The 15,466-nt window shown below is 48.4% G+C and overlaps 9 pseudogenes; 3 read left to right on the forward strand and 6 right to left on the reverse strand.

Moving 5' to 3' along the window:
• Nucleotides 1-1,934: 1,934 nt before the first annotated feature.
• LOC143958446 (5S ribosomal RNA) lies at nt 1,935-2,054 on the reverse strand (annotated as a pseudogene).
• A 95-nt stretch (nt 2,055-2,149) lies between these two features.
• LOC143958584 (5S ribosomal RNA) lies at nt 2,150-2,268 on the reverse strand (annotated as a pseudogene).
• Nucleotides 2,269-5,848: 3,580 nt separating this feature from the next.
• Nucleotides 5,849-5,967, reverse strand: LOC143958345 (5S ribosomal RNA; annotated as a pseudogene).
• A 2,626-nt stretch (nt 5,968-8,593) lies between these two features.
• Nucleotides 8,594-8,712, reverse strand: LOC143958802 (5S ribosomal RNA; annotated as a pseudogene).
• A 100-nt stretch (nt 8,713-8,812) lies between these two features.
• Nucleotides 8,813-8,931, reverse strand: LOC143958645 (5S ribosomal RNA; annotated as a pseudogene).
• A 321-nt stretch (nt 8,932-9,252) lies between these two features.
• Nucleotides 9,253-9,371, reverse strand: LOC143958375 (5S ribosomal RNA; annotated as a pseudogene).
• Nucleotides 9,372-12,737: 3,366 nt separating this feature from the next.
• Nucleotides 12,738-12,856, forward strand: LOC143958516 (5S ribosomal RNA; annotated as a pseudogene).
• A 322-nt stretch (nt 12,857-13,178) lies between these two features.
• On the forward strand, nt 13,179-13,297 carry LOC143958478 (5S ribosomal RNA; annotated as a pseudogene).
• A 102-nt stretch (nt 13,298-13,399) lies between these two features.
• Nucleotides 13,400-13,518, forward strand: LOC143958814 (5S ribosomal RNA; annotated as a pseudogene).
• Nucleotides 13,519-15,466: the final 1,948 nt, after the last annotated feature.

The following is a 15,466-nucleotide window of genomic DNA, read 5'->3' on the forward strand; positions in this document are numbered from 1 at the left end:
GCAGATGCAATCTCATTAAAATGAACATACTCCCTAAATTTACTTATCTTTTCCAAGCTCTCCCGATCCAGATTCCAGTCCTGTTTTTTAAGCAAGCTCAATCCTTGCTCACTCAATTTAACTGGGCCCACAAAAATCCCAGACTTAAGCGGTCACAGCTGACATTGTCTAAACAACAGGGAGGGTTGGTTCTCCCTAACTTGCGACGCTACTACCTGGCCTCCCATCTGGGGCGTGTATTGGACTGGAATCGAAACAAACTTTCTAAGCTCACTCCCGAATCCCGCTAAGAAGCGCCATGTGGTGCTATAAGTATTTACCCACAGAATTTATGTCACATCCCACTATAGGGGCTTAGTTGAAAGTCAGTCACCTGATCGCTACCCAAAACACACTCACGTCTTTGACTTCCGCCCTATTCCCTATACGTGGCCATCCAACCTTTGAACTGGGGACCCACTTAGAAATTCCAACCTAGACAATGCGTCTAAATTCGTCATTGATGGAAAATGGCCTTCTTTCTCAACCCTAACAGATCCGACAGGGCTTTTCCAACTGCCTTTTTGGAGAGCGGCGCAACAACATCATTTTCTCCTTTCCATCCCCAATCCTCAAACGTTCGCCCGCCCTCAGACGGAGTTTGAGACTCTATGCAGGAGCGAAGGCCCTTTGGCCCACATTCTCTCTCAAACAGATTACCCACACTTAACCTGTCTGGCCAACTGGGAAAAGGACCTTAATTGCTAATTTTCCCCAGCACAGAGACAACGCATTATCACTTTGGCTCTCAAAATGTCGCTGTGCACGAAGATACAGGAGACGAATTTTAAACTTCTCACCAGGTGGTATTTGACACCATCAAAGCTGCAGAAATGTTTCCCCTCTTCCTCGAACATATGCTGGAGGTGTGGATAAGAAGAGGGCACGTTGCTGCACATTTTTTGGTCCTGCCTCAGCTTGGTGGACTTCTGGACAGAGATCCGATGCATGACACAAAAATTCACAGACTTCTCCATCCAGGAAGAGGCTGCATTCTTTCTCTTGTACCATTCACAGATTCCCATTAAGAAGTACAAAAAAATCTATTTTACGGCATGTGATTAATGCGGCGAAATCCTGCATCCCTCTCTATTGGAAAAAATGTTCCCCCCCTTTCATTACTCACTGGCTTAGGAAAATAGAGGACATTAAAAAAAATGGAGGACTTGATCCTCACATCACAAGGTAAACAAGAATTTTTTAAACAAACCTGAGACATCTGGAATACCTTTATATTCTCGCTAGAAGGATGTCGCCTGCTATCGCCTTAGTGCTCTGAGCTTTCCTTGACTGGCCCCTTGGACAGTGGCTGCCATCGTGTCTCGTCCCCTCTTCTCCTTTTCTGATCTTTCAACCCTTCTCTTTTCGGCCTTCCTCCCCTATCTCTCACCCCCTCTCTCTTTTGGAAAGAGTGGAAAATTGGGAATGACGGCCCCACACCCCCCTCTGGATGGATTATGCCGGAGGGACCTGGGGTTTGTGTGACCCTGGATCTTGGTACAGTACTTTATCCGTGCCTCGAATCATTGTGATTGATGGAAGGCAGACTCACAGTTGCGAATATACCTGTATCAAGTATTGTTCAGCTGCTTTTTGCTCTGTATTTCTCTGTTGCATTATGTACTTGGGGGACCGTCTTCCCCTATTTGGAGAAAAAATTATATTTGAAAAAAAAAGAAGCCTACGACACCTGGTATTCCCAGGCGGTCTCCCATCCAGGCATTAACCAGGCCGGACCCTGCTTAGCCTCCAAGATCAGATGAGATGGAACAGATTCAGGGTGATGTGGCCGTAGCCAATATCTTCAGGCACTCTCAACTCTCTTGACAAACACCAAGATGGTCACCTTGGAAACAAGCGGAAAAAAATAGGTCAATGGCCACAACATAAAAAGAAGCCTACGGCACCTGGAAATCCCAGGCGGTCTCCCATCCAGGTACTAAACTGGTCCCAACCCTGCTTAGCCTCTGAGATCAGATGAGATTGGGCTCTTTCAGGGTGGTGTGGCCGTAGGAGATTTCTTCAGGCACTCTCAACCTTGACTAACGCCAATATGGTCACCTTGGGAAACAAACAAAAAAATCAAGTCAATGCCAACAACATGAGAAGAAGTCTACAGCACCTAGTATTCCCAGGTGGTCTCCCATCCAGGTATTAACAAGGCCCGACCCTGTTTAGTCTCTGAGATCAGACGAGATCTGGTGCTTTCAGGGTTATGTGGCCATAGGCGAGCTCTTCAAGCACTCTCAACCCTCTTGACAAACACCAAGATGGTCACCTTGGTAAACAAAAAAACAAAAAAACAAGTCAATGCCAACAACATAAAAATAAGCCTCCAGCACCTAGTATTCCCAGGTGGTCTCCAATCCAGGTACTAGCAAGGCCCGACCCTGTTTAGCCTCTGAGATCAGAGGAGATTGGGGCGCTTTCAGGCTTATGTGCCCATAGGCAATCTCTTTGGGCACTCTCAACCCTCTTGACAAATGCCAAGATAGTCACCTTGGGAAACAAGCGAAAAAAAAACAGGTCAATGTCAACAACATAAAAAGAAGACTACGGCACCTGGTATTCCAAAGCCATCTCCCATCCAGGGACTAACTAGGCCCAACCCTTCTTAGCCTCAGAGATGAGAAGAGATAGGGCTCTTTCAGGGTGATGCTGCTGTAAGCGAACTCTTTGGGCACTCTCAACCCTCTTGACAAATGCCAAGATGGTCACCTTGGGAAACAAGCGAAAAAAAAAAAAACGAATCAAGGCCAGCAACATAAAAAGAAGCCTACAATAACTGGTATTCCCAGGTGGTCTCCCATCCAGGTACTAACCAGGCCTGACTCTTCTTAGCCTCCAAGATCAGACGAGATTGGGTGCTTTCAGAGTGCTCGGACTCTTTCCCCATCACTAATGGGATGAGGCAGGGGTGTCCTCTGTCTCCCCTAATTTTTATTCTGACACTGGAACCACTTATGTGTCACGTTCGGAATGACCCGAATATTACTGGCATATCCAAACCCTCGGCACACCACAAAATTGCGGCGTACGCTAACGATCTAATTTCTTTCGTCTCCAATCCACACATTTCGCTTCCCAATATACTCGCGGCTCTCCGGCGATACGGCAGCCTATCAAACTATAAAATCAATTGCACCTTTGGCTGTATTGAATATATCGGTCCCGGATGGTGAGGCCAAGAGGCTACGCTCCGCTTTTCCATTCTACTGAGCTGAAAAATCTATACGTTACCTGGGCGTTGACATCGCAGCGGATTTGGCGCAATTGTACCCGCTTAATTTTGTCCCTCTCCTGAATAGACTGAAATCTGATTTGGAAAACTGGCATGCTTTAACACTGACCTGGTTCAGGCGCTGTAATGCATTCAAAATGACGGCCCTCCCGCGGATTTTATACTTGTTCCAGACATTACCGATCCGGTTACCCCCAATTTTTTTCAGACAACTGCAGGTGCTGCTCCGGGACTTTATTTGGCCGCGCAAACTGCCCAGAGCCCGTTTGCAATTGCTTCCCAGACCAAAGGACAAGGGGGGTCTGGGTCTCCCAGATCTGAGACAATACTACAGAGTGACTCTGCTAGCGAGAGTCGTTGATTGGCATTGTAATGGCCCACACAAGCAGTGGGTGGAGATGGAGATTGAGGATGGATCCATTCCCCTATTGACCTCCCCGTGGCTCCTGTCCTCCCTACCAAAAGACCTCAGAGATCACCCCGTAGTGGGAGCTACGTTGGCTGTTGTGCGGAGGTTGTTCCGCTGCACACACATTGCTCCCCTGCCGTCACCAATGACTCCGGTTATAGGTAATCCAGACTTCCCACCGGGATTTACCAACAAGAAACTGCGACAGTTGACAGTGGTGGGGAAACAGCGTCTGGGAGAGGTGTGGCCCTCGGGAGGGCTCCCGACCACGCAAACTGTCGCCAAGCTTTCTGACCCTCCGCTTGACTTGTTTAGTGCTTATCAACTTCATCACTTTCTTCTGGCCATACAAAGGGCCCCCTACACTCCTAGAGACCTGACACCCTATGAATCCATCTGTCACAAAAAGGAACCTGTGCGACACACCCTCTCCCTCCTGTACAACCTATTAAGTAGTCAGGAGGAGGAGTCGACCCCACCATTTATCCACAAATGGGAGAGGGAGTTTGGCATCACATTTACCCCACAACAGATAGGCAAGATCCTGACATTAGTACATAAAGCTTCCATCGCAAACCAATATCAAGAATCAGGATACAAGATAGTCTCACGCTGGTATAGAGTCCCATACCTTCTGAATAAAATGAATAGATTGATCCCGGATGTTTGTTGGAGGTGCAATTCAGATACGGGGACCATGGGACACATTTTCTGGGCATGCCCGGCCTTGAGGAACTTTTGGGTGGAGGTGACCGAGACGATAAAAACTCTCAGAAATGTAGATATCGCAGACAACCCAGCAGCGTGCCTTCTACACTTGACCGAACAGCCTGTTCGAAAATACAAAAAAACCCTCCCGATGCAACTCCTCAACGCCGCCCGGGCCTGCATTCCCACACTGTGGAGGCAGCCTCAGCCCCCCATCCAAGGTGCTGTGGTATTCCAAAGTCACGACCGGCTCATGTTTTACTCTGGTTCACATAGGTCATGATAAGCTGGCTCGCTGTGGTCCCAGTTGCTCTCCATGATTACATTTGTCCGAACAGGGCTGCATTAGTTATACTGTACTACATGTCCGAGGTGGGGTTTCTCTCATTTCTGCATGAAACTCTAGGACTCCCCTCTGAGAACCCAGAATTATTTGGCTGCCTATTTTTTGTTACCATGTAATTGTGACCCTGGGTCATGCTGTATGGTTGACTGTTATATTTATGTTGTTCTACTTATACTTAATAAAAGAATAAAACAAAAAAAATAAAAATAAGTCAATGCCAACAACTTAAAAAAAGCCTATGGCATCGAGAAATCCCAGGCGTTCTCCCATCCAGGTACTAACCAGGTCCCAACCCGGCTTAGCCTCTGAGATCAAATGAGATTTGGCTCTTTCAGGGTGATGCAGCCATAGTAGATTTTTTCAGGCACGCTCAACCCTCTTGACAAACGCCAAGATGGTCACCTTGGGAAACAAATAAAAAAAAACAAGTCAACGCCAACAACATAAAAAGAAGCCTACCGCACCTAGTATTTCCAGACGGTCTCCCATCCAGGTATTAACAAGGCACGACCCTTTCTAGCCTCTGAGATCAGCGGAGATTGGGCGCTTTCAGGGTGATGTGCCCATAGGCAATCTCTTTGGGCACTCTCATCCCTCTTGAAAAATGCCAAGATAGTCACCCTGGGAAACAAGCGAAAAAAAACAGGTCAACGCCAACAACATAAAAAGAAGACTACGGCACCTAGTATTCCAAGGCCGTCTCCCATTCAAGTACTAACTAGGCCCAACCCTTCTTAGCCTCTGAGATCAGAAGAGATAGGGTGCTTTCAGGGTGATGCGGCTGTAAGCGATCTCTTTAGGCACTCTCAACCCTCTTGACAAATGCCAAGATGATCACTTTGGGAAACAAGCGAAAAAACAGGTCAACACCAACAACATAAAAATAAGCCTGCGGCATCTGGAAAACCCAGGCGGTCTCCCATCCAGGTACAAACCAGGCCCAACCCTGCTTAGCTTCTGAGACCAAACGAGATTGGGCGCTTTCAGGGTGTTGTGCTCATAGGCAATTTCTTTGTGCACTCTCAACCCTCTTGACACATGCCAAGATGGTCACCTTGGGAAACAAGGGAAAATAAAACAGGTCAACGCCGACAACATAATGAGAAGCCTACGGCACCTGGTATTCCCAAGCTGTCTCCCATCCAGGTACTAACCAGGCCCATCGCTGCTTAGCCTCCGAGATCAGATGAGATTGGGCTCTTTCAGGGTGATTTGGCCGTAGGCACTCTCTTTGGGCACTCTGAAGCCTCTTGACAAAGGCCAAGATGGTCACCTTGGGAAACAAGCTAAAAAAAACAGGTCAAAGCCAACAACATAAAAAGAAGCCTACGGCATCCAGTATTCCCAGGCGATCTCCCAATCAAGACACTAACCAGACCAGATCCTTCTATGGCACCTGGTCTTCCCAGGCAGTCTCCCATCCAGGTACAAACCAGGCCTGACGCTGCTTAGCCTCTGAAATCAGACGAGATCGGGTGCTTTCAGGTTGATGTGGCCGTAAGCATTCTCTTCAAGACACGCCCAACCCTCTTGACAAACGCCAAGATGGTCGCCTTGAGAAACAAGCAAAAAAAACAGGTCAAAGCCAACAACATAAAAAGAAGCCTATGGGCTTACAGCGGACCCTAAGAGATGGGACCCACTAGCTCTGTCATGGTTCGGACGCTGTAATATGAACGCAATGCCACGACTTCTGTATCTACTACAAGCCTTACCTATCAAAATACCCCAGACTTTCTTTCATGCGGATCGCTCAACCTTTATCAAGTTGACTGGTGCTGGTGTTCTGCCATATACTGTCCGGCCATGATATAGTGTCTGCGCCGTACTGCGCATGCGCAGTACGGAGCAGACGAAGCTTCGGAAAATCTCCGAAGCCGAACGGCGCCTGCGCGGTGAGTGGAGGTGGTAGCCCCACCATGCAAGTGGACATAGGGTTGTGAATATTAGAGGGCCCCTCGCAGGCGAGCTTAGCTCGCCACGCTTCGGGCTCAGCCTCGCTGCGCTCGGCTCTTTTATATTCTTACTCTATGTCCACTTGGATAGTGGGGATAGAAACTGGACTCAGTGCGCAGGCGCCGTTCATGCTCGGCAATTTTCGGAATCTGTGTTGCTGTGTACTGCGCATGCGCAGCACACAGCGGACACTATCCGATGGGGGACCATATGTGATAGGACACCGGCATGGGGAACTGAAGCTATGGGTCAAGCTAGAGCAGGAGATGGTGCGGGTTCCACTGACTGGTCTGCCTTGGGCGGGGAGGCCATTGGAGCCCTGTGTGACTACTCACCCGTTAATTGGCCCCTCGCTCGCCGAGATGGATAGTTTTTTTCACCTTTCCCACCTGACTAACTTCCCTTCTCCTATGACCCCAATTATTGGACATCCTAGATTCCCTCCGGGCCTGTCTGACCAGGCCTTTACCAGGCAAGCCCCAAAAGGGCTTCTGAGAGCAGCCCTATTTCTTGGACCCACGGGCTTGATTCCCATGGGGACCATACTGCTAGAGCAAGTACCTGTTGCATTGGATAGCTGGAGAGCTAGACAGCTAATCCATTTCCTCGGATCACTACCTAACCATTCGTTCTTCTCTAGACAATTCCACCCCTTCGAGGAACTTTGCCTGGATGATGGCCCAGTTCGTGGTTCCCTCTCTAGGTCCTACCAAATCCTGACAGACGCACAATCCTCCACGGATCCACCCTTCCTAGCTAAATGGAAAAGGGACTTACAAACTACATTCTCCAAACCACAGAAGGACAGAATACTCTTTTTCGCCCATAAGTCGTCACTCTGCAGTAAATATCAGGAGATCTCATATAAGCTGATCACACGCTGGTATCGTACACCGGTGGTGTTGGCCAAAATATTCCCCGGTCAATCTGACCGCTGCTGTCGCTGCGGGCAACAGGCTGGCACCATTCTCCACATTTTCTGGGAATGCCCTAAATTACAAACATTCTGGCAGCCTGTCCTGAGACTCATCCACAAGTTCACAGACATTTCCTTAGCCAATGATCCCACAGCAGTTCTTCTCAATCTAACTCCTATGTTGAGAAAGCGTTATCATAAGTCCTTACTTAAACATCTCCTCAATGCAGCTAGGGCCTGTATCCCAAGTCAGTGGAAAGAGCAATCTGCTCCAATGGTGACCCAGTGGTTCGCAAGGGTAAATGATATTGAACGAATGGAAGACCTGACTGCCACAATGAGGGATAAAACGGAGGAGCATGAGAACAGATGGTTCTACTGGACCCAGTTTCGCTTTTCGGAAGAATACCTCCGCGAGACATAGTAAGCTCATGGTGATCGTTGGAGATCGCTGTTCCAAACGTTGGACAGCTGATGAGCTGGTGAGCCGAGGGCGTCTCTTGCTCCCTGGGAGGGGACCCCATCCTATCCACTCTACCCACGACACCCCCTTACCCCTTCTTTTCCTTTTCTGCCATTTCCTTCCCCAATCTTCTCTTTCCCCTTCTCCCTCCTTTCAGTTCTACTATTTCCCTTCTTAACTCAAAAAAGGGAAAAGAAAATGGTATGTTCCGACCCCATTTGACTACTACACAATACTCTTCCCCTATCTATGGATATCTAAACTCTTCGAGGATAGCAGGGCTAGTATCAATAATATTTTACGTGGTAGAGGATCCCAACGAGATGGAGCTTTAATCTCATCTTGATATGACCGCAAAGCTGTACACATGCTATTCTCCTCGGACTTCTTACCATTGGCTCTGATATCCATACAATATGATCGTTTGTTTGTAACTATTTGTATCACACATTCTGTGAAGTTGCCTTTGCATTGTATGTTGCATACTACTAAATAAAAAAAAATTTAAAAAAAGAAGCCTATGGCACCTGGTATTCCCAGGCGGTCTCCCATCCAGGTACTAACCAGGCCCGACACTGTTTAGCATCCGAGATCAGACGAGATTGGGTGCTTTCAGGGTGATGGGGCCGTAGGTAATCTCTTCGGGCACTCTCAACCCTCTTGATATACGCCAAGATGGTCACCTTGGGAAACAAGTGAAAAAAAAACAGGTCAAGGCCAACAACATAAAAAGAAGCCTACAGCACCTAGTATTCCCTGGTGGTCTCCAATCCAGGTACTAGCAAGGCCCAACCCTGTTTAGCTTCTGAGATCAGAGGAGATCGGGTGCTTTCAGGGTTATGTGCCCACAGGCAATCTCTTTGGGCATTCTCAACCCTCTTGACAAATGCCAAGATAGTCACCTTGAGATACAAGCGATAAAAAACAGGTCAATGTCAACAACATAAAAAGAAGAATACGGCACCTGGTATTCCAACGCCATCTCCCATCCAGGTACTAACTAGGCCCAACCCTTCTTAGCCTCAGAAAAGAGAATAGATAGGGCTCTTTCAGGGTGATGCTGCTGTAAGCGATCTCTTTGGGCACTCTCAACCCTCTTGACAAATGCCAAGATGGTCACCTTGGGAAACAAGCAAAAAAAAGAAAACGAATCAACGCCAACAACATAAAAAGAAGCCTACAATAACTGGTAATCCCAGGTGGTCTCCCATCCAGGTACTAACCAGGCCCGACTCTTCTTAGCCTCCAAGATCAGATGAGATTGGGTGCTTTCAGAGTGATGTGGCCATAGGCAATCTCTTCAGGCACTCTCAACCCTCTTGACAAACACCAAGATGGTCACTTTGGGAAATAAGCAAAAAAAAAACAGGTCAACGCCAACAACATAAAAAGAAGTCTACGACACCTGGTTTTCCCAGGCGGTCTCCCATCCAGGTACTAACAAGGCCCGACTCTATTAGCCTCCAACATCAAACGAGATCGGGTGCTTTCAGGGTGATGTGCCCGTAGGCAATCTCTTCAGGCACTTTCAACCCTCTTGACAAACGCCAAGATGGTCACCTTGGGAAACAAGCAAAAAAATAAAAATAAGTCGGAAGCTAGAGACAATACGGCCCGAGTCCTCAATTTAATCCATGCGGCGCATGTACAGGGAAGGCCCTTGCTTATGTTGTCAACGGATGCGGAGAAGGCCTTTGACAAGGTGGCCTGGCACTTTATGCAGGCCACCCTGGAACATATAGGTCTTGGCCCCAACATGATGAGCTGGGTAATGTCGCTTTACTCCACGCCATCGGCAGCGGTACGGGTGACCGAGTGGTGCTCGGACTCTTTCCCCATCACTAATGGGACGAGGCAGGGGTGCTCTCTGTCTCCCCTAATTTTAATTCTGACACTGGAACCACTTATGTGTCACGTTCGGAATGACCCGAATATTACTGGCATATCCAAACCCTCGGCACACCACAAAATTGCGGCGTACGCTGACGATCTAATTTTTTCCGTCTCCAATCCACACATTTTGCTTCCCAAAATACTTGCGTCTCTACAGCGACACGGCAGCCTATCAAACTATAAAAACAATTGCGCCAAGTCGGCTGTATTGAATATATCGGTCCCGGATGGTGAGGCCAAGAGGCTCCGCTCCTCTTTTCCATTCTACTGGGCTGAAAAATCTATACGTTAACTGGGCGTTGACATCGCAGCGGATTTAGCGCAATTGTACCTGCTTAATTTTGTCCCTCTCCTGGATAGACTGAAATCTGATTTGGGAAACTGGCATGCTTTAACACTGACCTGGTTCGGGCGCTGTAATGCATTCAAAATGATGGCCCTCCCTCGGATCTTATACATGTTCCAGACATTACCGATCCGGTTACCCCCAATTGTTTTTCAGACAACTGCAGGTGCTGCTCCGGGACTTTATTTGGGCGCGTGAAGGGTGGCTGTCAATTCTTCCATCCGGAGAATATGATTGACTTTGGAATACCACAGCACCTTGGATGGGGGCTGAGGCTGCCTCCACAGTGCGGGAATGCAGGCCCGGGCGGCATTCAGGAGTTGCATCGTGAGGATTTTTTTATATTTTCGAACAGGCTGTTCGGTCAAGTGTAGAAGGCACGCTACTGGGAACCCAAAAGTTCCTCAAGGTCGGGCATGCCCAGAAAAGGTGTCCCATGGTCCCCATATCTGAATTTCACCTCCAACAAACATCCGGGATCGATCTATCCATTTTATTCAGAAGGTATGGGACTCTATACCAGCGTGAGACTATCTTGTATCTTGATATTGGTTTGCGATGGAAGCTTTATGTACTAAGGTCAGGATCTTCCCTATCTGTTGTGGGGTAAATGTGATGCCTAAGTCCCTCTCCCATTTGTGGATAAATGGTGGGGGTCGACTCCTCCTCCTGACTACTCAATAGGTTGTACAGGAGGGAGAGGGTGTGTCGCACAGGTTCCCTTTTGTGACAGATGGATTCATAGGGTGTCAGGTCTCTAGGAGTGTAGGGGGCCCTTTGTATGGCCAGAAGAAAGTGACAAAGTTGATAAGCACTAAACAAGTCAAGCGGAGGGTCAGAAAGCTCGGCGACAGTTTGCGTGGTCGGGAGCCCTCCCGTGGGCCACACCTCTCCCAGACGCTGTTTCCCCACCACTGTCAACTGTCGCAGTTTCTTGTTGGTAAATCCCGGTGGGAAGTCTGGATTAGCTATAACCGGAGTCATTGGTGATGGCAGGGGAGCAATGTGTGTGCAGCGGAACAACCTCCGCACAACAGCCAACGTAGCTCCCACTACGGGGTGACCTCTGAGGTCTTTTGGTAGGGAGGACAGGAGCCACGGGGAGGTCAATAGGGGAATGGATCCATCCTCAATCTCCATCTCCACCCACTGCTTGTGTGGGCCATTACAATGCCAATCAACGACTCTCGCTAGCAGAGTCACTCTGTAGTATTGTCTGAGATCTGGGAGACCCAGACCCCCCTTGTCCTTTGGTCTGGCAAGCAATTGCAAATGGGCTTTGGGCAGTTTGCGCGCCCAAATAAAGTCCCGGAGCAGCACCTGCAGTTGTCTGAAAAAAATTGGGGGTAACCGGATCGGTAATGTCTGGAACATGTATAAGATCCGAGCGAGGGCCATCATTTTGAATGCATTACAGCGCCCAAACCAGGTCAGTGTTAAAGCATGCCAGTTTCCCAAATTAGATTTCAGTCTATCCAGCAGAGGGACAAAATTAAGCTGCGATGTCAACGCCCAGTTAACGTATAGATTTTTCAGCCCAGTAGAATGGAAAAGAGGAGCGGAGCCTCTTGGCCTCACCATCCGGGACCGATATATTCAATACAGCCGACTTGGCGCAATTGTTTTTATAGTTTGATAGGCTGCCGTGTCGCTGTAGAGACGCAAGTATTTTGGGAAGCAAAATGTGTGGATTGGAGACGGAAAAAATTAGATCGTCAGCGTACGCCGCAATTTTGTGGTGTGCCGAGGGTTTGGATATGCCAGTAATATTCGGGTCATTCCGAACGTGACACATAAGTGGTTCCAGTGTCAGAATTAAAATTAGGGGAGACAGAGAGCACCCTTGCCTCGTCCCATTAGTGATGGGGAACAACATAAAGATGGAGTCCGAGCACCACTCGGTCACCCGTACCGCTGCCGATGGCGTGGAGTAAAGCGACATTACCCAGCTCATCATGTTGGGGCCAAGACCTATATGTTCCAGGGTGGCCTGCATAAAGTGCCAGGCCACCTTGTCAAAGGCCTTCTCCGCATCCGTTGACAACATAAGCAAGGGCCTTCCCTGTACATGCGCCGCATGGATTAAATTGAGGACTCGGGCCGTATTGTCTCTAGCTTCCGACTTATTTTTATTTTTTTGCTTGTTTCCCAAGGTGACCATCTTGGCGTTTGTCAAGAGGGTTGAAAGTGCCTGAAGAGATTGCCTACGGGCACATCACCCTGAAAGCACCCGATCTCGTTTGATGTTGGAGGCTAATAGAGTCGGGCCTTGTTAGTACCTGGATGGGAGACCGCCTGGGAATACCAGGTGTCGTAGACTTTTTTTTATGTTGTTGGCGTTGACCTGTTTTTTTTTCGCTTATTTCCCAAAGTGACCATCTTGGTGTTTGTCAAGAGGGTTGAGAGTGCCTGAAGAGATTGCCTATGGCCACATCACTCTGAAAGCACCCAATCTCGTCTGATCTTGGAGGCTAAGAAGAGTCGGGCCTGGTTAGTACCTGGATGGGAGACCACCTGAGATTACCAGTTATTGTAGGCTTCTTTTTATGTTGTTGGCGTTGATTCGTTTTCTTTTTTTTTGCTTGTTTCCCAAGGTGACCATCTTGGCATTTGTCAAGAGGGTTGAGAGTGCCCAAAGAGATCGCTTACAGCAGCATCACCCTGAAAGAGCCCTATCTATTCTCTTTTCTGAGGCTAAGAAGGGTTGGGCCTAGTTAGTACCTGGATGGGAGATGGCGTTGGAATACCAGGTGCCGTATTCTTCTTTTTATGTTGTTGACATTGACCTGTTTTTTATCGCTTGTATCTCAAGGTGACTATCTTGGCATTTGTCAAGAGGGTTGAGAATGCCCAAAGAGATTGCCTATGGGCACATAACCCTGAAAGCACCCGATCTCCTCTGATCTCAGAAGCTAAACAGGGTTGGGCCTTGCTAGTACCTGGATTGGAGACCACCTGGGAATACTAGGTGCTGTAGGCTTCTTTTTATGTTGTTGGCCTTGACCTGTTTTTTTTTTTCACTTGTTTCCCAAGGTGACCATCTTGGCGTATGTCAAGAGGGTTGAGAGTGCCCGAAGAGATTACCTACGGCCCCATCACCCTGAAAGCACCCAATCTCGTCTGATCTCGGATGCTAAACAGTGTCGGGCCTGGTTAGTACCTGGATGGGAGACCGCCTGGGAATACCAGGTGCCATAGGCTTCTTTTTTTTATTTTTTTTTATTTAGTAGTATGCAACATACAATGCAAAGGCAACTTCACAGAATGTGTGATACAAATAGTTACAAACAAACTATCATATTGCATGGATATCAGAGCCAATGGTAAGAAGTCCGAGGAGAATAGCATGTGTACAGCTTTGCGGTCATATCAAGATGAGATTAAAGCTCCATCTCGTTGGGATCCTCTACCACGTAAAATATTATTGATACTAGCCCTGCTATCCTCGAAGAGTTTAGATATCCATAGATAGGGGAAGAGTATTGTGTAGTAGTCAAATGGGGTCGGAACATACCATTTTCTTTTCCCTTTTTTGAGTTAAGAAGGGAAATAGTAGAACTGAAAGGAGGGAGAAGGGGAAAGAGAAGATTGGGGAAGGAAATGGCAGAAAAGGAAAAGAAGGGGTAAGGGGGTGTCGTGGGTAGAGTGGATAGGATGGGGTCCCCTCCCAGGGAGCAAGAGACGCCCTCGGCTCACCAGCTCATCAGCTGTCCAACGTTTGGAACAGCGATCTCCAACGATCACCATGAGCTTACTATGTCTCGCGGAGGTATTCTTCCGAAAAGCGAAACTGGGTCCAGTAGAACCATCTGTTCCCATGCTCCTCCGTTTTATCCCTCATTGTGGCAGTCAGGTCTTCCATTCGTTCAATATCATTTACCCTTGCGAACCACTGGGTCACCATTGGAGCAGATTGCTCTTTCCACTGACTTGGGATACAGGCCCTAGCTGCATTGAGGAGATGTTTAAGTAAGGACTTATGATAACGCTTTCTCGACATAGGAGTTAGATTGAGAAGAACTGCTGTGGGATCATTGGCTAAGGAAATGTCTGTGAACTTGTGGATGAGTCTCAGGACAGGCTGCCAGAATGTTTGTAATTTAGGGCATTCCCAGAAAATGTGGAGAATGGTGCCAGCCTGTTGCCCGCAGCGACAGCAGCGGTCAGATTGACCGGGGAATATTTTGGCCAACACCACCGGTGTACGATACCAGCGTGTGATCAGCTTATATGAGATCTCCTGATATTTACTGCAGAGTGACGACTTATGGGCGAAAAAGAGTATTCTGTCCTTCTGTGGTTTGGAGAATGTAGTTTGTAAGTCCCTTTTCCATTTAGCTAGGAAGGGTGGATCCGTGGAGGATTGTGCGTCTGTAAGGATTTGGTAGGACCTAGAGAGGAAACCACGAACTGGGCCATCATCCAGGCAAAGTTCCTCAAAGGGGTGGAATTGTCTAGAGAAGAACGAATGGTTAGGTAGTGATCCGAGGAAATGGATTAGCTGTCTAGCTCTCCAGCTATCCAATGCAACAGGTACTTGCTCTAGCAGTATGGTCCCCATGGGAATCAAGCCCGTGGGTCCAAGAAATAGGGCTGCTCTCAGAAGCCCTTTCGGGGCTTGCCTGGTAAAGGCCTGGTCAGACAGGCCCGGAGGGAATCTAGGATGTCCAATAATTGGGGTCATAGGAGAAGGGAAGTTAGTCAGGTGGGAAAGGTGAAAAAAACTATCCATCTCGGCGAGCGAGGGGCCAATTAACGGGTGAGTAGTCACACAGGGCTCCAATGGCCTCCCCGCCCAAGGCAGACCAGTCAGTGGAACCCGCACCATCTCCTGCTCTAGCTTGACCCATAGCTTCAGTTCCCCATGCTGGTGTCCTATCACATATGGTCCCCCATCGGATAGTGTCCGCTGTGTGCTGCGCATGCGCAGTACACAGCAACACAGATTCCGAAAATTGCCGAGCATGAACGGCGCCTGCGCACTGAGTCCAGGTTCTATCCCCACTATCCAAGTGGACATGGAGTAAGAATATAAAAGAGCCGAGCACAGCGAGGCCGAGCCCGAAGCGTGGCGAGCGAAGCTCGCCTGCGAGGGGCCCTCTAATATTCACAACCCTATGTCCGCTTGGATGGTGGGGCTACCACCTCC

The sequence above is a fragment of the Lithobates pipiens genome, unplaced genomic scaffold, assembly GCF_037356315.1.
Source record: "Lithobates pipiens isolate NorthernLeopardFrog02 unplaced genomic scaffold, aLitPip1_a1.2 Scaffold_61, whole genome shotgun sequence".
NCBI lineage: Eukaryota > Metazoa > Chordata > Amphibia > Anura > Ranidae > Lithobates > Lithobates pipiens.